We start from the raw sequence: 23881 nt of genomic DNA, 5'->3' as shown, positions 1-23881 counted from the left end.
CAAAAATGTAATGACGTCAACTCAAAATTTTGAAGAATTAATCCTACCTAAAATGTGCAAAATAATATGCATCATTCTTTGTGGTTTATTAATCAGATTTATTTTTAACCCTGATTATTTAGATTTTTTGATAATACAAAACCATTTGCTCTGAATTTTTTAAAAACAAGTTTATCTGATTCTGCCCTTCACAAATTTGATGGAACCATTTTGAAAATTTTGCAAAGTAAAATTTCATTTTAAATCTTCAGAATAGGTAACATGTCTCAAAAAAACGCATTTATTTTTAATGAATGTGCAAAATTTTAAGGTGATATCATCAAAGTGTTGTCATATTAGGTTTCTAAAGGACTAACTAAACAATACACATGATAATAATAATAATGAACAAAATCAAAGTAGATTCATAAACCACAAGTACATCATTTTATAAAAGTCAAATATCTTTTACTGCGCAAAAATGTTGAGCTAACGTCATATTTTATTGGTGGGCGTTTTATTATCTACACGATGTTCATAACATACACATGAAACTTGACAAGAATCGGTTAACTAGTTTCAGAGATTGTCTGTCCAATAAAAATCGACACAGAAAACACACAGATATACAGGCAGAAACGGGAAACCCGTTTTATAGTACTCTAGGGGTCATGAATCATCCAGAAAACATGAAATTACTCATTCACCTGAAGGACCTTGTCGCAATGATTTCCTACGTTGCTCACTTGAAGTAAAAATAAAGTTAATAGAATAAAATTTTATAATTGATCTAAGAAATTAGATGCGTTTAATTGATTGTTCTTTAGACACTATACAAGTTTGTCTAAATTTTAGACCAATTTTTAATACCAACTTATTTTGCAGTACTTAGTTAAAGTCAGGGGCGGTTGGTGCCAAAGGGCACAATTGTACCTGTCCCCCCCGAAATTATATATAACGTCTACAAACACACTGGACATGGTAAAATAGTAATTTTCAATATTTAAAAAAATATCCGAAAGTTTGTGTCATAAATTATCAAAACTAATTTTTTTATCTCGCTCCATTTGTATCAAATGTATCAAAATTTACTTCTAAACTCAAATCCATAAGGTTGTAACCACTCCCTAGTGTAAATTTTAAAAAATTATTCAGTGTAAATCTGTCTTTTAGTAGCCTGGTGACATATCTGGTGACCTGTCAATATAATGTCAGTTCATTCATGTATTCGCGACACATGATTATTGATTACGTTAGACTTCACTGCAATTCTTGCACTCCTGCACAGGTTATTTCATAATTATCATTGTAACTTGTCGCAATATTGTAAAAATTGATAAACAATTTTCAGTGAAAACAGGATAACCTGAGTCTTCATGGTAATTATGATACAAGAGCAACGATAAATAGAAACGTGTTTTATCTTTCATCTGTAGAAAGAAGAATGCCACCTGCTGTAATTAAGACTTGCAGTTGATACGTTTACGAATTACGATAAAATGAAGCCAAAAATATTGTGGCCACGAATGAAATCAAATGTTGGGTTGGTAAAAAAACAAGGTGAATTGATTTATTTATTGTTGCTGCTTCATAAAAATTACTTTACAGATGGGGAATAACTGAGATATTCAGAATTTGTTTAAATTATTGTACATGAGTATACGTGATAATTATATGTGTGGCTAACTATGATATGATATGACTCGAAGGACCAGCTCTCTCGGCTGAAATGATCAATTTCGCGAGCAACACCAAAATTGTCTATAATGGGTAGATCACCTTAATTAGTCGCAACGGATGACCAATTTTTCATCAAAAAAATGGGACACCAACAAGTCTTTAACGTTATGTTTAATAACTCTAATATTTGGTACTACTTATTATTTACAAAGTGTACAAGGAATTTGGTTGAAGGCGATAGGTCTGGCTATGCTTCTCCGTCCTGAGGATTTTAGTGGTAATAATGAACAAAATGGAACTTCACAAAATTCAGAGGCTAAAATAATACGTATGTTGAAAATAATTTGACTGCTTATTTAAACTTACTGTTACAGGAGTGGTTAGAAACATTGGGAACACATAGACCAAATAACCAAAAAGCAATTATTTTTCTGTTGTTAACTTTCTTAAATCTGAATCCCATGGATTTTAATACTCAACGTAAAGTATTTAAACTTGCTGTATATTCTGGATGTTCTTTCGCAAAAATAAACAAATCCTGAAGAGTAAAAAACTCATTTTTTTTGTTTTTGTCAAATATACGGTAGGTTAGATCTTTAAATTCCAAATTTGAATACCACTGCGATTTTTGTTTTGGTTTCCACTTTGCTTCTTGTAACGGTTCTCCAGATTGGTGTTGGGTTATAATTTTGTGGGCATGACATCGGGAACACTATGAAAAGGATACGAATTAATGATAAGTTTACAGGGAAAGTCGGAAAGTTTATGCAGTGTTTGAATTTAATGAGGTACATTTAGTTGTATTGTGTAGGATATAAAGAGTGGGTATAAAACTTGAAAAGACAATGTTGTACTAAAAAGCGAGATATACACTTTCAACTTGAGGTAGTTAAAACTAAAAGTCCTTCGACAGACCACCGTGTTGTAATAACATGAAAAAAGTTCCGAATGTCGATACGTTACTCTCATAGTATAGTACTCTCTTTCCATGGTATAAGAATAACTACATACTGAAAAGATTTTTACAAGCTTGAATTCAAGTTCTCGGGACGATGCTTAGGGATAAGCAAGTTTCAATTCATTGTGGCAGTTGGCAAGTGCCATTTTCATCTGCTTATTTATCACAATATGCCGTGTTGGTACCATTTTTCAATGATATGGTTTAATAACAAACTGTGAGATATTTAAATAAAACTCTCTCGTGCGTAATTGTCAAATTTTGACACATGCGCCGTTACCAATCTGTTCATGTGAAAAACACCATTGGCTGTAATGCCAACCTTACAATTTAACGAGTGGTTACAACCTTATGGATTTAACTGTAAAGATATTGTGTCCTCGATATATTGTTGGTAAGGTCTCGATAAAAACGCAGACCCAATCATGACTCATTTAGCCTTTTTGTTTACACCGTTGCCATGGAAACCGCGTCTCTAGTCGCTATATTTCGCTGGAATCAGATCACACGGTGACTGCTAGTAGTAATTCACCTAGGGGAGTTCGTTATCAGTTACCCCGAGTGAAATTGTTTGATTTTAAATAAAAATAATGAATTTAATAAAAAATCGTCCTGTGTCTTACAACGATACAATTGTAGGTAGTGACAAATTTAGACAGAGCCCCGATTTATTGATAAAATTGTGGTCATGGAAAAACGAGAGACTTTAATAAAAATTTTAATACCCATAATACGTATGATAAATTTTTGTGGATGTGCAATTGTGAAAACAATAATAAATTGTTTTTTCCACTAGTAGTATTACAATGGCTAATTGTCGACTTGTCTAGAGGTCTGTAATTTGGAAAATTGTGAACCTTGGTCAATAATGTAAACGTGAAGTTGGCCACCTAATGTGACAACTGTCCACAACTGTCAGAAAAACTGAGACATAACCTGAAAACGATCATTTTGGAAAATTTGCTTTTAAATTATGCCCTGGAATGATTTCCAAACCCTGAATTGATTATGAATTGAGGATAAATTGGTGAAACAAAGTTGATGAAGTTGATGGGAGTGAAAATGAAGTTTACGGGACTGAAACTGAATCATGGTTCCGATTTAGTTTGACTTGATTTGCCGTAGATGAGCTTTGGACGATTTCGGCGATTTTTTTTTTTATTGAAGATCGAGCCGTCGTTGTATCCCTCTGCTATGCTGGAGGATTTCCATTCCCCGTGTCGCTTTAACGATAAAAGGTCCATACCTTTTTCAGCCAAATTTGTCGCGGTCGCGTAAGTACGACGGAATGAGGAGGGGTACATGATGGTTCACTTTACAACATTTTTCACACAAAAATTTATTAAAAACGGGAAATATGGAGGAAATTAAAACAAAAGTTCTGGACCATTTCTGGATTGTCAAAAAATAATAAAATTCCAAAGCTTACTAAAATGACGTGAGTACACATTTTTATTGATGCACTTCAGAAAAAACATTTTGAAAATTCGCAAACCTCAAATGGGCTACTAGTGGAAAAAATAGTATATTAACCACGTTTGTGAAGCCAATTCTAGACCTCGCGCTTTAGAGCCCTCGACGCTGCGCGTCTCAGGTTCTAATTTGCGCTCGGTCTAGAATGTCTGTCTTCACAACCTTAGTTAATAATATACTATTGTGTGTTTCCTCAATAATGACTTAAAATCAAAAGTATGTTGACAAATACTTTTTTACTTTCATTGAACGTCTTTTTATATTTATTTCCGTTACACAATTCCGTCTATTAATTGGTAAAAACAACCTGTTTAATGTCTTCATATTGAACTCATCAATCAAATCGTGTCCCCCATTCAAAAGGTCACGAACCGCCACTGGTTAAAGTTAACCTTCTTTCCTTTCTAGAACTATCACGAAACTCTGCCGGCTTATATTCAAACTGGCTTCTCATTTCAGGGAAGAATTCTTCTAAACATTTTTTGAAACATTGACAGTTACTTTTTTCTTTTGTATCAATTTGGATTTGGTACTCAAGTCGCAAGTATTGTTACGATTTATCGATGAATAAAATCGGCGTGGGTAAAATTCAATAATTTATTTCTTAATAACTCGAATTACACGACTAACTATTACAGAGATTATGTACAGAATAATCGTTGCCTTACCAACAATAACTCCGTGGTCCAACTTGTTTCTCTCAATGGATCGAGAACGCCGCTTCGAGGGTTTTCTAGGTCCGTCGCGACATTCCCTTCCAGGCTTTCCTTTAACGAACGCCGGGCCACCCGGCCGATGAGTCATCCTACATACTCGGAGAAACACATACATACTGTGTCGTACCGGGGCGGCATATGGGTTTATTTCGTAACAGTACACCCGCTATTCTCCATTTGAATTGAAGGAGATTTTATCTTGAGTCTCCTCAAATTCAAATAACTTACCTTTTACTTTCCGAGCGTAAACCCAGAAAGTATTGTAACAGAGTCCATCGGCCCTCTGGCTAGTTCCAAATTTTCTCAAACGTCACTTTAAAAATGTACATAGTAAATGGGTTTTAAATTGTATAAAATAGACGTGTAGTTTACAAATCCGTATTGAGTTTTTGTCTAAGACATCCAGATTTTCGCAAAAAATTAAAATCTGCGAACTCGAATGCTTTGAAATCTTGCAGACGTTTTAAAGGTATTGTAAGCATGGTAAATTTTTAATCAAAATATTTGTTCATGCCTCCCAAAAATTGATGACGTCATATTAAAATTTTGACGAATAAAACCTATCTAAAAAGGGGCAAAATATGACGAGTCATACTTGTGATTTGTGATTGCATTCACATTTTTAAGAACTGTCTATAGAGGGTGACTCAAAAAAATTAATGAATGAGTCAGTTTATTTTCCATTTTTTTCGAAAGCATGTAATACAATACTGTTATTATTAGCATCATAGTGCACATATCGAAATTGATATACGTGTCCGTCGCAAAATTATCTTAAAATGTAAGGTTATGCAAGAGTTTCTGTCACATACATCGTCACATATCCAACCGTTAGCATGATTGGATATATGACAAAAACTGTTTGTTTTAAAATGTAAGGTTATGTTTGTGTCAAACTGATGTTATATACAACTTATAACGTTCTTCGGGGCGAGGGAAGTTCTAATTTTTTCACAGTTCTAATCCTACACTAAAATAAGAACTTTCTGCCTAGTTTCTTTCACAAGACTTCCCAAATTGTCCAAGCTTAACAACTTTCAGTTTCACACAATTTTAATTACAAGATTACAAATCCTCGTGACACTTAACTTAACAATGTAAAAGCTGTTCAATAAAAGTACTTATCCAGTAGTTTATCAAATGTGTCCCAGTTTTCTGAGGAGTAACAATATGAATTTCGAAAAACAAAAAATGTACTGATTTTATAATTACCTACTTTACGAAAGAAAATTTGTAGCCTACATTTCGTGAAAATATTATGGGAATAGTAATATTGAGAGTTCATTTTTTTCTGTTTATTACTTTGAGTCTTAAAAGCCATTTTAAATTTACTGACCCTTCTGTCAACATTGATAACGTCAAGCAAACTTCAAACTTTACGAACGCGTTTGTTGCCTTTTGTTTCTTGCTGCATTTTGTACCTCGAATTACTAACCTTGACAGGCATCTGGTATTTAAGATTAGTACTCAAAGAAAAATTCTTCTTCCAGGCCAATTATTGCAAACACTCATCCACACCGGTGTGAGAACGCAAGACAACCAAAGAAATAATAATCGTTCCGCGTCAACGGTGAGAAAAGTACGTATTATATTTGAAGAAATGTCGAGTCATCGTGACGGGCGTCCTCGGGTGTCCTTTGCACAGAGCCGGCTTGAGGCTCTCACTGTTCTAACGCGTCCCCTTTCAACTCCTTATTCACGCCTTTTAAAACTTCGTTCGGAATTGCATCCCAGAATCGAGGACCCGGTTTGCACCAAGCCCCACAGGAGTCACTTCCGCGAATCGTAGGGGACTCATATCACGGGCTGGTGCCGGTCCTGATTAACGGTAGCTCTCTATCGGAGGTCGAGACTCTTTCCACCCATCCCGTTAATGCCAACCTATAACTACTGTCAGATAACCATCGACCATCACAACTTGGAGTTTTTGCTCAATTATTCCAACACACCAATTCGAGACTGTTATTTTTTAAATGCACCACATTGGGAGATAACATCGTCTGTGGACGTAATAAGACCAAATTACACACAAATCGGCCGGATCCGGATTCGGCTCAAAAAGGGCTCGGACTTCGACAATTATTATGATGATTGCTGCGCTGACATGGCACCTGGATATATACCGAACTTTCTATTTTATTTGTATCGCGAGATCTCGAGGCTTTGATGCTAAAAATAGCGCGATTTTCTTTAACGGGAGCAGCTTTTAAGGAATGAAGAGATTTCAGAGAGGGAGTGAGTCGGAGAATTCGCTCGTCAAAAGCATTGGTGTCCTAGGAAACCGTGAACTGTATTTAATTTTCAAATAAAAGTTCTAAAAATACTAATTGTTGGCAGAACTGAAAGGAAAGCTGCTATTGCTGATGTATTAAATATTTTTTTTTTACTTTCGGAGCGTCTAGGTCAAAACTACAAGACCGATTGTTCTCAAATTTTGCATGTAGGTATATTGGGAATATCATGTAAATGGTAAAAGGTCTCGCATTCGAAATGTCGACTGGGTGGCTCCTTTGTATCTTAAATTGTGAGTTTTATTATCTATATTTTTATTGACTACATTAAGAATGGTGAAGCTTATTTTTTTTATTGATCAAATCGCAATAAGGATACACCTGTGTTTTATTATTAGTATTATCTTGCCCGTGCCAAAATTGATATACGTGTCATTGATTAAATATTGTTGATTGGGACATTTGGAAATGGGAAAACTCGCTAGAAACACAGGCATAATATTGCCCTTTATCAATCAATAACACGTTTCTTTTTCTAATATTTTATGTGAAAAATTATTATTATTATTTTGCCTCTATAGTGAACGCAAAACTGATGCCGTTTATATCAAAGCTGTTTGTAATCACCCATAAGCAAAATGTGTTGAAAAAAGATAAAATTCTATCCTCATTTTCCGTGCTTGCCCAAACTCAAATTTTATAATTATATTTTTAAATGAAGTAAAATTTTCGCCTCTAAGGCGCCGGTCTAAATTTTTCCCACGCCGGTTCAGCAGGTCCCACGGGTCTCCGAGATTCTTTCAAATAGCTACAAAAACTAGACACATGGAGTGCTCAAGATTCTATCTAACTACTTTAAAAACAAGATCAGGGACCTTTGAAATTCTTTCAAACTACTTCAAAAATAAAACAAAAAGGATTTTCGGGATTCCTTCAAAAACCAGGCAAAATGGTCCCCGATGTTCTTTCAAATTACAGTGGACGCCGCTTAATGTGATCACTTTGGGACTTGGACAAATTGATCACACTAACCGGCTGATAATAATAAGCGAAAACCTCCAGCAGAGACAGTAAAACCTCGAAAAAAAACAAAATCGTGAACAAGTAGTGTTTACTATGTTGTAGATGAAGGTACATAAACGTTAGAATTTATTTTAAATTTTGGTTACCATTCTTAGAAAGGAACACTCCGATTTCCTTTGGCTGAGAAATTCTTAAGGTAACCGCGACCTTACGCTGGTTCATCCATGATGGGAGCGATCATACTGTCTTAAGATCTGCAACTGCTTTGATAATATGTAAAGTGTTTAATCACACCGATAATACGCTGAGATCTAGTCATTTCGAAGTGCTCATTTTTACATAAGTACTCTAATTTAAAACAGAAAAAATTCGTTCGTTCAAAAGACCAAAACGCACTGATTACGTAAAACTGTCATTGATTGTGGTTGTACAAAGTGAGTAGTATAAGCGAATGTACTTTTGAAAGCAATGAATATTCAATAAAACACAATACAAGTTTCAGTCGTCTCACTTCTCCTGGAAAGCAATTCCCGTTTGTATAAGAATTGCGAGATTGATCACAATAAGCGAAATATTGATCACAATAAACGGAAAAACTGTAATGCATTAGTATTGCGTGGGACCGTTCCAAGCCATTTTGATCACACTAAGCGGTTGATAACATTAACCGTGATCATATTAAGCGGCGTCTACTGTACTTCAAAAACAAGACCAACAAGATTCTTGCAAACTACTTCAAAAATAAAACACAAGGATTCCCTGAGATTCTTTCGAATTGCTTCAAAAACAAAACAAACATGTACCTGGGATTCCCTCAAACTGTTTCAAAAACCAGACATAAGAAGTCCCGGAAACTCTTTCGAACTGCTTCAAAACCAGATACATAAAATCCCCGAGATTCTTTTAAACTACTTCGAAAACCAGGCACAAGTGATCTCCAAGATTCTTTAAAACTACTCCAAAAACCACGCACAAAAGTCAGCGAAAATTTTTCAAACTACTTCAAAAACCAGATATAAAAGAACCTCGAGATTCTTGCAGACTACTTCGAAAACAAAACACAAGAGACTTTTGAGAATTTTTGAAACTACTTCAAAAACCATATATAAAAGCTACTCGAAATTCTTACGAACTACTTCAAAAACAAAACACAAGAGACTTTTGAGATTTTTTCAAACTGTTTCTAAAATCAGACACAAGGAGTCCCCGACATTCTTTTAAACTACTTCAAACAAAACATAAGAGACCCCGAAATTCTTTCAAATTAATTCCAAAATTAAATTCACGTGGTTCCCGAGATTCTTTCAAACTACTTCAAAAACAAAACACAAGAATCCTGAGATTCTTTCAAACGGCTGCTAAAATCAACCACAAGGAAGCCCCGACATTTTTTCAAATCACTTCAAAAACAAAACATAAGAGGCCCCCGAGATTTTTTCAAATGACTTCAAAAACCAGATACAAGTGGTTCCTGACATTCTTCCAAACTATTTCAAAACCGAAACAAAAAGGGACCCCGAGATTCTTTCAAACTACTTCAAAAACAAAACACAAGCGGTCCTTAACATTTTTTCAAACTCCTTCAAAAATTAGACAAAGGGATCCCAAGATTTTTTCAAACTACTTTAAAAATGAAATACAGGTGTCTCCCGAGATTCCTTCAAACTACTTCAAAACTAAAACCTAAATAGTTCCCAATATTCTTTCAAACTACTTCATAAACAAAATTTAAGCATCCCAGACATTTCTTCAAACTACTTCAAAAACCAGACACAAACATAAAGTCTCCGAGTTCTTTCAAACTACTTACTTCAAAAATCAAACACACAAATGATCTCCAAGATTCTTTCAAACTACTTCAAAAACCAGATATAAGAGGTTCACGAAATTCTTTCAAACTACTTCAAAAACAAAACACAAGGGTGTTGAGGTTCTTTCAAACGGCTTCTAAAATCAGACACAAGGAATCCCCGACATTTTTTCAAACCACTTCAAAAACAAAACATAAGAGGCCCCCGAGATTTTTTCAAATGACTTCAAAAACCAGATACAAGTGGTTCCCGACATTCTTCCAAACTATTTCAAAACCAAAACAAAAAGGGACCCCGAGATTCTTTCAAACTACTTCAAAAACAAAACACAAAGGGCCCTTACCATTTTTTCAAACTCCTTCAAAAATTAGACAAAGGGATCCCAAGATTTTTTCAAACTATTTCAAAAATGAAATACAGATGATTCCCGAGATTCCTCGAATTACTTCAAAAATAAAACCCAAAGGGTTCCCAATATTCTTTCAAACTACTTCAAAAACAAAATTAAAGCATCCCAGACATTTCTTCAAACTACTTCAAAAACCAGACACAAACATAAAGTCTCCGAGTTCTTTCAAACTACTTACTTCAAAAATGAAACACACAAATGATCTCCAAGATTCATTCAAACTACTTCAAAAACCACTTACAAGAAGTCCGCGAGATTCTTTCAAATTACTTCAAAAACCAAACAAGGGAACCCCGAGAATCTTTAATCTACTTCAAAAACAAAACAAAACAATCCCGAGGTTATTTCAAATTACTTCAAAAACCACACACAAGGGATCCTCAAGATTATTTCAAACTACTTAAAAACCAGAAACAAGAAGTCCCCGAGAATCTTTCAGACTACTTTTTCAGACAAAACACAAGGCGTTTCCGAGATGCTTTTAAATTGGTTCATATACACAGAAACATCCCCGAGATGTTTTCAAATTATTTCAAAGAGAAGAAACATCACGGGCAGGGGCGGATTCGGACATCTAGAAATCGAACATTGTCCAGGTACATTTTTTCTAGAAAATTCACAGATATTCTCAGTAGCTAGGAATTTGTTACCAACGACTTTAGGTACTTTACACAAATTTAGATGCAGTGACCATTTTTTAACAAAATTTATGGAAAAGTTGATGTTGATATTTTACCATTGTAAAACTGAAACGTTGTAAAGGAAGTGAAATGAATGATAAACAACAGAAGTTAAGACAAATCTTTTTCTAAATTCTTGATATTATAATTAGTCAAATACAAATTAGATTTTCTGGTAGTACAGAATAATGCCATATTTTTGACTTGACGCAAGCACAATATAATAATTAGATATTATTATTATTATTATACACGGATCAGTGGTTATAAAACCTATTTTGCTCAAATTAACATTACATGCGAAATTACAAACGATATAAGAAATTAAGTACTTACATATAAAATGACTCATCAGCCGCTCCTATCCGTTTCCTAAGGCCAAGTGCACTTCGGACCAAAATATAAACAAGCGTATTTTCATAACATAATGCGTTCGAGTCATACAGAGTGGCGAAATGTGGGTGATTAAAATACGATATAAAGTGTTTTTGATCCAAATACGACTATGTGTAAAATTGTAAATCAAATAGTGTTTTTATGCATTTTTGAAAAAAATTATTAAGCGTGTGTGTGAAAAAAATTAGAAATTAATTTAAAAAAAAGAGTTGTTTGAATGGAGCTTTAAATTCGCCGACCAGAAGCTAAAATAAATTTTGCTGCTAATACGAATTTTAATTTGATCTGCGGTTTTTCAACTTACTTATCTATTTCTGTAATATTTATTAAGTGTCACAGTCCGTTCTCTTACAAAAAATCGACCTTCCCCATCGATAGAGTTGTGCTGGACCCCGGCCCATCCCAAATACTTAAGATGGTATCGCCGCCCATCGACATGAATGAACATCTGAAACCGATCCACTGCCAACACAACTTTTATCTGAAGAATTTTTATACCGACGGTATATGCCATCCCTGTTTTTTTCGTCGCACGATTAATTACAAGCCTAAGTTTTAACTCCTAGATCTCTGAATGACCGGTGGGAACCGAGTCCTGGCCTGCACATCGCGTCCCACCGCAATACCGAAAATGCTTTCCTCGGCGTTGTGGTCTTATTAGGCGCACAATCGTTTTAATGTGCTACTGTTGTCGTTCGTATTTTTATGGTTCCGGTCGACCTTTTTTTCCTTCTTTGTATGTGAATTTTGGTGTTCGCTCCGGTGAGATTTCGACGATTGTCCGACTATCGGGTTATAATTTTTCCGAGTAACGAAGACATCACTGACACTTTACGGTGCCGGTGGATTTTTTTCTGATCAGACAAAAAAATCGAGTTTTATGGCTTTGTGCTCACATGTTTTTCCCAAAAGATGAACGATAAGTCTAATTTATTTATGGACGGTTTGTCGAACTGAACGAGAGGATGATATCGGAGCAGCATCGAGACGACAGAATGTTCCTTTTAAAATCATGTTACGGTTCTAATCGTTTTTAACGCGGGAAGAGGTCGTGCATTTTTTACAGATAAGAACTTAATGAAGTCTAGATGCAACTTATATAACAAACAAAAAACAAGAATCCGACAACAAAAATTTTATTTTTGAACAAGTCGCTATAAATTTTATTCTGAAAGCGGAATTTTAGCTTTCGCACGTCAATCGTTACCAGAATATATGGGTACCACTTTCTCAATCGAACTAGAAAGTAAAACGAGTAGGGAACGTCTGCTTAAAGCTTAAATCGTTCTAACAAATTGCCTAAAAAGGACTACAATATTATTTCTTGTGACTCTCTTGCTACCGGTTTTTTTATTACAAGTGTTAAAATATATTTACTACGTTTTCTCAGATAACAAAGTAAGTTGAACCATTTGTTACAAATTTCTCTTAAGGAGGGCTTTTTTCTGCCAATTTTAGCACTTTAGGAAAGTCCATTCGAAAGGTCTGAATGGAGTAACTCCCCTACTGGTGAGTTACTGAAAATATCGGTAAAGGTCACCACACTACGAAATATTGGACAATGATAAAAGAAAAAATAACGTGGTGTTACAAGAAAACTTTATAGATAAGTCATTAACTGTAAATGTAGAAATTAAGAGCGTTGCGAAACTAGGGGAAAAGATATTTGTTCAAGATGATCTATCGAAAACAGATAAGGAAATACAAAAGCAAATTACAATAAGAGCAAAAAAAGAAAGAGAAAACGGGCAAGTCACTAAAATAAAAAAACTGTTGATAGGAACTGAAGAGTGGAAATGGGACAACGAAAATGAAAACCTGATAAAAACTAAGCAGCTTAAAAATCCAAAAAACTAAAGAATGAAAACACTCTTTACAAAACAAAAGCAAAATCTATTCGTTCTAAATATACAAATATGCACCGACAGAAGGAAAAGAAGATGAAGTAAATGATGCATTCTATAAAGAAATGTATAGAGTTATCGACAAAATACCAAAAAGAGATATCATAATTATAATTGAAGACGCAAATACAAAAGTAGGAAGAGAAGAAATATATAAAAAAATAGTAGGAAAACACAGCAAGCATGAAGAATCAAACAACAACGGTCTAGGATTGATCGAATTGGCTAAAGAAAGAAATATGAAAATAGTAAGTATGCAATTTCAACCAAAAGATATACACAAGGGAACATGGATCATTCCAGGAAGACAAGAAACAAACCAGATTGATCACGTACTGATTCAAGAAAAACACTCTAGGTTAATAACGTCAGTGAAAACCCGTCGAGGGGCCGACACAGATTCAGACGACTTTTGGGTAAGGTTTTACATTAAAAAAAAAACAATTGGGACCCTCGAGAAGGTTTCACATTCTTAAAAAATACATTTGGCGTCCCCGAGAAGGTTTTACATTTTTTAAAAAGACAGTTGGGACCCCCGAGAAGGTATCACATTAAAAAAAGACCCCCGAGAAGGTTTCACATTCTAAAAAAAAAAACGTTTGGCGCACCCGAGAAGGTTTTACATTAAAAAAAAAAAACAGTTGGGACCCTCGAGATGGTTTCACATTCTTGAAAAATACACTTGGCGCCTCCGAGAAGGTTTCACATTTTTAAAAAAGACAGTTGGGAGCCCTGAGAAGGTTTCACATTAAAAAAGAGGCTTGGGATCCTCGAGAAGGTTTCACATCCTTAAAAAATACATTTGGCGCCCTCGAGAAGATTTTACATTTTTAAAAAAGACAGTTGGGACCCCCGAGAAGGTTTCACATACTTGAGAACATACGTTTGGCGCTCCCGAGAAGGTTTTACATTTTTAAAAAAGACGGTTGGGACCCCTAATAAGGTTTCACACTTAAAAAAAAACAGTTGGGACCCTCGAGAAGGTTTCACATTCTTGAAAACATACGTTTAGCGCTCCCGAGAAGGTTTTACATTTTTAAAAAGACAGTTGGGAGCCCAGAGAAGGTTTCACATTAAAAAAGACGCTTGGGACCCTCGAGAAGGTTTCACATCCTTAAAAAATACATTTGGCGCCCCCGAGAAGATTTTACATTTTTAAAAAAGACAGTTGGGACCCCCGAGAAGGCTTCACATTAAAAAAAGAACCTTTGGCGCCCCCGAGAAGGTTTTACATTAAAAAAAAAAACAATTGGGACCCCCGAGAAGGTTTCACATTCTTAAAAAATACATTTGGCGCCCCCGAGAGGGTTTCACATTAAAAAAAAAGACAATTGGGAACCCCGAGAAGGTTTCACATTCTTAAAAAATACATTTGGCGCCCCCGACAAGATTTTACATTTTTAAAAAAGACACTTGGGATCCCCGAGAAGGTTTCGCATTCTAAAAAAAATACATTTGGCGCCTTCGACAAGGTTTTACGTTTTCAAAAAAGACAGGGGATATATCATTTACCGAAATAAGTCTTATCTTGGTCAGTACTAGCCCCGCCCGCCCACCCTTTACTTTCTTAGAGGGTATGTCATCTGCCAAAATCAGTCTTATTTTACCAAGTACAAGCCCCGCCCACCTGCCCCCTATTTTCTCAGAGCATATGTCATTCGCCAAAATGAGACTTATGTTAGCAAGTAGTAGCCCCGCCCGCCCACCCTTTACTTTCTTAGAGGGAATGTCATCTGCCAAAATCAGTCTTATCTTACCAAGTACTAGCCCCGCCCACCCGCCCCCTATTTTTTCAGAGGATATACCATTTGCTAAAATAAGTTTTACCGTAGCAAATGGAAAGGGGAAGACAAATAACACAAGAGGAATCACGAATTAACGTATAATACAGAAGACTTGCAAGCACAGGAAATCAAAACAAAATATGAAGCAGACATAGAAAGAAACCTCGAAAAGCAAGAAAAAAAGATAAATATCAAATGGACCAATATAGAACGAATTGTAAAAGAAGCGACAAAATGACATGTGAGTAAAACAAAATGAAGAGAAAGGAAAGAATGGTTAGACGAAGAATGTGAAGCAGAAATAAAACATAAAAAGGGATTTTTTAGAAAGACATATAAAAATTATAGAAGAAGCATCCCAGAAGAAAGAGATAAGAAACTTTTATAAAGACATACAAAACGTAGAGACAACAAAACACGAATCTACGCAATATATATGAAAGATATAGAAGGCAACTTAATAGGCGACGTTGAAGGAAAATTAAGAAGATGGAAACAGTACTTCGAACAAAGCAGAGGAGGTCAGAAAGAAGAGCAAAAACAAGTACCAAAAAAAAGAACTTTAAGTAATGAAAGTATAACAATGCCAACAAGAGAAGAGATAGAGGAGATCATAAACCAGATGAAGAACAACAAAAACCCAGGGAGAAATGGAATTACGAAAGAAAACCTAAAATATGGAGGTAAAAAACTGAAAGAGGATATCCAGCTGGTAATAAAACAAATTTGGAAAACGGAAGAAATGCCGGATAGCTTGAATGCGTTATTAGACGTTACATACAAACTACTGGCATCGATAATAAAAAAAGACTTGAAAGATATATGGCAGAAGCTCAAGGAGAATATCAAGGAAGCTTTAGAAAAAGAAGAGGGACAATCGATCGAATATTCGTGTTGAAACAAATCATGGTAGGAAACTACGAATATGGAATTCCTACCCATTTACTCTTCGTGGACTTCAAAAGAGCTTAGCACGGTGATTACGACGAAGTTAATAAACATATTGAGACAACTAAATATTCCCGAAAAACTAATAAATCTAATAAAAAGTAAGCAGAGTAAAAGTAAAAAGAAAAACTGGCGACAGTTTCAGTGTTAAACCTAGAGAAGGCTTATACAACCAACAATGCACGCCTCGCTGTCTTCAAACCAAGCCATACTCTCTAAGTTTCATCTTTCAATGGTCCCCAGTGAATAACGACGACACTTCATAATTTTATCACCTGTTGTAAAAGATTCAGTTTCAAAAGCGTCCGGTCGGGTCGTCTATCCCTCGATCCATGTCTTCATATCTAGGAAGTGGTGATAAAATAAAAGTCGGTGGTATTGTTTTCAGATTGACGAGGGTCCGTCTCGCCGTTGACACTACCATTGGAAACAAAACCGAAAACTATTAAAAAAGGATAAATCACCGGTGTCGCCGTGCCTTGTTCTGTCTCGAAAACTCCCCTAGTCCCGAGGGCTGAAAGCATGGAACGTACACGAACTTTTGATTTGGCTAATAACGTCCGCTTTCTCACACGGACACGCTCCTACCCTCAGGTTCAAGGGGTGGAAAATAGGCTAAGCCCCCGCTAAGAGGGCGGCACGTGCTTCTTCGACATCTTGCATTTACACTTAGGGGGTATTGGTTTATTGTGAGGGGCATGGGAAAGGAGCCCGGGGGGTGGGTATGGGCCGTGTAAATGATATTGGGGAGGTAAAAACAAACTTTCAATGAGGTGGAAGAGAAAGTAAATGAGATGAGGGTGAAGGAATGAAGGGGCCGAAGGGAAAAAGTTTCTTGTGCAAAGCACACGTTAATTTGGGGAAAAATGAGAGCGGATTCAGTTACCTAAGTCAAAATTTTATAATATTAAAAAATATTATAATATTGTTAAATTACAACTACAGAGACTTTACAACTTTTGAATAATATATATTTAGTAACAGCATGAACTGTCATACATTTCTTAAGACAATGAATCGGTAAATTTTGAATCATGTGTTGCCATTTTCAGATAAATTTCATATCCACCTACAGTAACTCTAACCAATACTATGTTTGTAATGTAAATAGGATCACTAATGTTATTTTTGTGTAATAAAATCATTTAAGTTTCAGCACCATTCTGTGAAGTCGTAATACCGGAAAATATATTCCTTTTTAAATAATAATTAAATTATTAATTAGGAATTTTACAATTAGTTTCTTTAAATTGTATTCTAGCTTTTACGGGCTTTCAACTTTTTCAGTTATTACCGTCAAGTGTGTTAAAAATGTTATTTAAAACAATACGAAAATAAATAAATTACGTAATCACTTTAATTATAATTTTAAAAATTTTCATATCTGAAATGTATCGAAAAAAATTATATTGCTCTATTAATGAAATTTATTATTATTATTAAAAAGGTAATAACCGTTAATAAATAAAATTAAAGTATTAAGACGTTAAAAAATGATTACTATTTTGTCAGAACAGTAATAATACACCGACTTTTATAAAAATATATTAATTTTAAAGTAGAGTCCACCAAATAATGAACACCGATTTTTTTTTTCACTATTTGGCAGACTCTACTTCAATATGTTTAGACATAACTGATTTATTTGCAAATTCTACTTTTTGAACATTTCTTTTTATAAATAGTTTGTTACAAAAATTACAGCACCTTGGTAATCACAATAATAAATTAATGAAGAAGTGCGATAAATGTGATGATGATTTCGTCTCAAAAGTTTGTTAAGTAAAGTATATATAAAATGTGCAAAATAATGTGATTTTATTACTGGGATTTATTAGTCCACTAATTTTAATTTTATGCAACTTTGATATAGAAATTTTGTTTTGTCTTAGATTCGATGAATCGATTTTTTTTTTTTTTTTGAAAGGTGCTAACGTTGATTTAATGGTTTTAGAACAACGATTAAATTTCATTTATTCATTTCCTATAGAAAAATAAGGACGTTAAAAATTTATTAAATAAATATTTGCTAAAAATTGTGCTTCTTCAAGAAATGTCGCATGCACTTTAGTCCCACATTTTTATTTTTTAAGTTTAAATTTGATTTCTGTAAAAAATTTAAAGTAAAAAATTCCAAGTAACATTTTTAATAACAAATGATTACAACTTTTATTGAAAGAATTATTGTGATTAGAATAATCGATGTACTTATTTTAGTTTCACAAAAAAAACCGACAGAAATGCTCTGAAAACCTGCAGGGGTTTGTTATTTGAAGAAAATTAGTGAAATATGGTTGATTAAATGCTGTTCTTGGTACAATGAACTTTTGATAGACAATATTTGCAGATTTTGAAAGACAACCTTTTAGTTTTAAAATAAAACTAACTTAATGAAATAAATTTGTATAGCGAACTTAAGCTTAAAAGTCAGTTAGATGTACTACTTACAGTGATTTAACCATCTTAAAAAAATTCTTTGGAATCAAAAAAGGCCAATATGTAATTCGTGTTTTTTTTTCGAAAATTAGGATGCTTAGAAAAAAAAATTGAAACAGATTCATAAACCTCAAGTGTAGGAGTATATTATTTTATAAAATTTATGTGGAGTTTGCTAAAAAAAATGATGGTTACAATACTTTCTTAGCTTACGCTGGGGAAGTTTTAGTTGAAACACCCCGTATGTGTATGTAATGACGTTATTTACTAATTTTGTAGTCCCTCTTACTGTAGAAACTGTAAAAAAAACTACAAATTGAAGAATTTTTAATGATGTGGGATGTGGTAAATTTTCAGGTTAATCGATAAACTGATGAAAATTATGATTTTTCATATAGGTATATACCGTAATTAAACTTAGTTTCGACGCCGTTTCAGTATCCATAATAACCAGTAAGATATTATCAATTAAATAAAATCTGAGAATCCCGTTATCTCAAAAGTACGACTGTTAAATCAATGTTCACAACAAAACCACTTAATCTGAAAAAAAAGTTCTTATTTTAAATATTATATAATACTGCTTAATTACCAGTAATAAAATACTGACTAATATGGATTCTACAAACAGAAGCAACCTTTAGAATAACTGTAATAATTATCTTTACATTAATAATTTATGTTTTAAATAAGCGTACTATTTTACGCGTGGTCTACCGGTTATTATGGCACATTTTCCATTTTTCGTTCCGATAGTAACAACTAAGGTGTTGTTACTAAAATTTGTATGCAAATAAGTAGCAATAAAAGACATAAAACCACTTTACCTTAAAAAAGAACACATAGAAGGTACCTAACTACCTTAACAAATATACAGGGCCCAAAGGAAGTCACGAAAATCAGCCTCTAATAAGCACGAATTTAGATCGTAAAGATAGCGGAATTAATTTAAAAAAGATGCAAATTAAACAACGAAACTGACGTCGCCACCAGAAGAGAAAGTAATAAAATTTTTCGGACGAATTGTGTGCTAATGTGGCAAATCCAGCAATTAACTAAAAAAAAACACAAGTAAACTTGACTGTACATTGTAGTAAGCTTGTTATTTTCACCCCAGCTGTACTACGGGACCTCCATTTATTGTGTTAGTTATTATCCAGCCATCTTGTGTTAATCGTGATTTTTTTGCTTTTTGTCTTGGCACTTGTCCACTCACCTACTAAGCTATTCAGCTGTACGCTCCGAACGACCAGATGCTTTCGAGCTTTTTATTCAATTACTGGTCAACAGCAAACTGCAATTATGATGAAAAGCGTTAAGTAGGAAGCGTTAAAAAAGCAGCACCCGGGTACCAGATAACGAATCATTAGAGATAAAGGAGAGTACCGTTCGCCTCGGATGTTCCAATATTCATCAGTAAACGATAGGCCAGCTGTCATAGCGCGATGAATTTGTATAAATAAATAAGAAGGAAAAAACTATTCTTATAATCTTCCAGATACAGGTGTCCCACAATCGCGAGACAGATGGCTGCTGATGGGCTTATCGTTGATTTATGCGCAATTAAAAAATTTATAGAAACGACATTAAATAAAAATAATAGAAAAATAAAAGTCTCCAAAATGTGTTTTAAGCTGCTATAAATTACGGTCACGGTAAACATGGTTGGAATTGGTGCGATCTGATACAGGTGGTTGGAATGATCAGAACTGGATCTGATCAGACATACATCGTTTAGTAGAGTTTTGGTGCTTTAACATTTTTTTTTAAATATATATAAAAAAAACTTGTGTTTAACTGGTTATAATACGAGTTGACTACTGTAATACTAAAAGGATCCATCCATCAGCTTTGTATTTCACTTTGTCTCATTTTTATGAATTACGAGACGAAAATTGGCATTTATCAGTACCATCGTAAAAATTTTTATTAATGATGATTTTGGAAAAAAATTTATTACATAAACTTTGACGAAAAAATATTGCCTCAAGATTTAGATCTTTTAACAAGAAAACGATTAGGTATATTATATTATAACTGCTACGTTGTAAAAATTAAAAATTCAGGTAGGTACTTATTTTAAGAGAAAGCTGATGACCGTATTCCAAAAAAATTATAATCCTTTATTGCAGACTGCGTCCAGGGATTTTATTTTTACTTCACAACGATACCCTAAGGAAGTACTGTAATGATCCTGCATTTTTATGAATGCCTAATTTCGTGTTTCCTCGTGGCTTCAGGGCGTGCAGAGTGCGAAAATCTTGATCTTCTGTTCCTGTCTGTGTTTGTTGACGATTTTATTAGACCAATAATCCGAAACTACCGGACGCTAACTAAAATTTGTGTTCAGCCATGTATATATGCAAATGAAATTTTACAATATATCTTGAGATCCAAAATTGTTTGTTTTTATCTCTTATTTAATATTTTTAACTTTTGGAATTAAGTATATAGGGTGATCCAGATAAAATTCTTATATCTTGAGAATGGACAGATATATTGAAATCTTTTCCATTATTTTTAGCTTGAAGGATGCAACATAAATTAGTATGTTTTTTAAATTGATAAATCGCTAAAGACAGACATGGAAATGGAAGTCGCGATGGATTCTAGAAAGACCTCGATCACGAAACCTTCAGAAGGAGAGTGTGCGTTTAAATAGAGGCCAGTGCAGCCCGCGAGAGTACAATCAAGTTGTGCCGGATTTATTTTGTACATAATCGCTGTGTAATCAGTCGTGTAAATTTGAGTTATTGATAAATAAATTGTTGAGTTTAACCCACGCCAATTTTGAAATACCTGTACAAAGTAACAATATTTACGAACTGATGCTGTAAACAAAATTACTTTATTATTGTAAAATAAATTAAAATCGTACAAAAAAATTTTAAAATTTACCTTAGGAAGTATGTAACAAACTTTTTAGAAATCTTGATAATTCTCAGGGTCGTCTGAGTAAACTTCGGTATATAGTTCTATTATAAGTAATTAAAAAAGACACAAATATGTCTTAATTTTATAGGTAATAAAATGAAATAATTATGAGGCAAAAATACAAAACTGGTTCATAAATTCAAACCAAAGTTAATGGAAATATCTGAAATTTCTATTTGAATTTTTTTCTGATTCTGACATTGAGTAGTTTTTTAAGATTTATGCAGTGTTACTTTTTAATAACAGCATTGGCTAATTTTGGCACCGTTGAGAAGTGTTTTCTCTTATGAATGCAATGATACAATTTGTTTTTTAGCTGATCATTACAAATTTAGTCGTTCTACGTCCCCAGTCATGTCCATGAAGTACCACTTTTTCGTACTGAAATGTCAAAGTAATTTTTCAATATTTCAATTTTTCGACTTTCCGATTTTTGGATTCCTAGATTTTCTGATTTCGCGATTCTTTACCTTTTGGATTTTCAATTTTCGTTAAACTTTAGATTTTTCAATTTTTCGACTGTTTTATACTTCGATTTTTCAATTTTTGCAACTTTTTGATGTTCAAATTTTTCAATTTTCCGAAATTTTGAATTTTCCATTTCTCCAATTTTTTTTTTTTAATTTTTCAGTTTTTCAATTGTTTAATTTCTCAATTTATTGAACTTAAATGTTTCGATGTTTTGATTGATGTCGTTTCATCAATTTTTCAATTTTTGACTTTTCTTCGATTTTTCGATCCTCTGATTTTTTGTTTTCGGGTGTCTCAATTTTTGAATTTCTCGATATTTCGATTATTGGATTTCTCAGTTTTTCGATTTTTTACTTTTGGGTTTTTCAATTTTTCAATTTTCCAAATTTTCGATGTTTCGATTTTTCATTTCTCAATTTTTTTAAATTCTGGAGTTTCGATTTCTTGATTTGTCGATTTTTCAGTTTTTAGATTTTCAAATTTTAGAATTTCGAATTTTGATTTTTTGATATTTGGATTTCTCGATTTTGCGATATTTTAATTGTTCAATGTTTTAAATTTTAGTTTTTTTGATTTCTCGATCTTTGATTTTTCAGTCCTTCAGTATGTATGTATTTCTATTTTTCAATTTTTCAAATTTTGACGTGGCTAAATTTTCAGTTTTCCAATTGCTCAATTAATCTATATTTAATTTTCACATTTCTCGACTTCTCGAAGATACGATTTTTCAGTTCTTCAATTCTTCGATTTTTCGACTTTGCTTTTTTGGTTTTTCTATTTGTCGATTTTCCAATTTTTAATTTCTCAATTTTTGGATATTTCTTTCAGTTTTGGGACTTTCCAGTATTTTGATTCTTCGTTTTTTCCATTTTCGTCTGCTGGATTCGATTTTTATTTTTTGGATTTTCAGTTCTTTTCTTTTTCGACTTCAGGTTTTTCAATTTTTCGATCATTTTATATTTTGATTTTTCAATTTTTCAACTTTTTGATATTTTAAGTTTTCAATTTTCCGAATTTTTAAATTTTCTATTTATCCATTTTTCTATTTTCAACTTTTCGATTTTTTGATTTGGTCTATTTCAATTTCTCAATTTTTCGATTTTTCGATTTCTCGACTCCTAGATTTCTCGATCTTTTCATTTTTCAATTTCTCCATGTCTCAGTTTTTAAATTTTTTCAATTTGTCGGTTTTTCGATTTTTAACTTTTCGACTTTTTGATTTTTTGATGGTTCGATTTTTGAATGATCTGATTTTTCAATTTTCCATTTTTTTTAATTTTCGAGTTTCGATTTCTCAATTTGTTGATTTTTAAGTTTTTAATCTTTTGTTTTATCTTCCCACTTCCCAACTTTTCCAATTTTCGATTTTTTTCAATTCTTCAATTGTCCGATTTTTCAGGTTTTTGATTTTTCAATTTTTCGATTTTTTGTTTACGATTTTTCGAGTTTGCTTTTTTAGTTTTTCAATTTCTCAATTTTCCATTTTTTTTATTTCTCAATTTTTTGGATATTTCTAACAGTTTTTCGTTTTTCAATATTTCGCTTTTTCGACTTTTCGATTTTGGAACTCCTGATTTTTTGATTTCTCGATTTTTAACTTTTTGCATTTTCATTTTTCGTTAAACTTTAGATTTTTAAATTTTTCCATTCTTCAAATTTTCGATTTCTTGATTTTTTTATTTTTCGATTTCGCAATTTTCCTATATTTGAATGATCCGATTTCTCAATTTTTGTCCTCTTCTATTTTACGATTTTACGTAAGTATTTAGATTTTTCAATTTTTCAAATTTTGACGATTCTAAATTTTTAGTTTTCCGATTTTTAAAGTAATCTTTTTTTATTTTCCCATTTCCGGACTTATCAAAATTTCGATTTTGTCCAATTCTTCAATTTTTCGATTTCTCAAATTCCCAATTTTTTAAATTCTCATTTTTTTGGATATTTCTTTCAGTTTTTTGATTTGTAAATATTTCGATTTTTCGGCTTTTCGATTTTTGAACTTCTGGATTTTTCAATTTCTCGACTTTTTACTTTTTGGATCCTCAATT

The 23881-nt window shown here is 33.2% G+C and overlaps 1 long non-coding RNA gene across 3 annotated transcripts; it reads left to right on the top strand.

Annotated features, from left to right (window-relative positions):
* The first annotated feature begins 1231 nt into the window (after positions 1-1231).
* LOC135128393 (uncharacterized) lies at positions 1232-2216 on the top strand. 3 transcript variants are annotated; one of them, XR_010280388.1, is made up of 3 exons: positions 1232-1267; positions 1331-1539; positions 1588-2216. It is a non-coding gene; the product is annotated as an uncharacterized LOC135128393 (long non-coding RNA). The 3 variants fall into 3 exon arrangements; XR_010280387.1 differs by having other exon boundaries at positions 1244-1358; positions 1416-1539; XR_010280386.1 differs by having other exon boundaries at positions 1244-1539.
* The last annotated feature ends 21665 nt before the right edge of the window (positions 2217-23881 follow it).

The sequence above is a fragment of the Zophobas morio genome, unplaced genomic scaffold (assembly GCF_036711695.1).
Source record: "Zophobas morio isolate AGI-343-1 ecotype UQ-CSIRO unplaced genomic scaffold, CSIRO_AGI_Zmor_V1 ptg000012l, whole genome shotgun sequence".
NCBI classification, from domain to species: Eukaryota; Metazoa; Arthropoda; class Insecta; order Coleoptera; family Tenebrionidae; genus Zophobas; species Zophobas morio.
The sequence above is the reverse complement of the archived record's forward strand: the minus strand, read 5'-3'. Positions and strand labels throughout refer to the sequence as shown.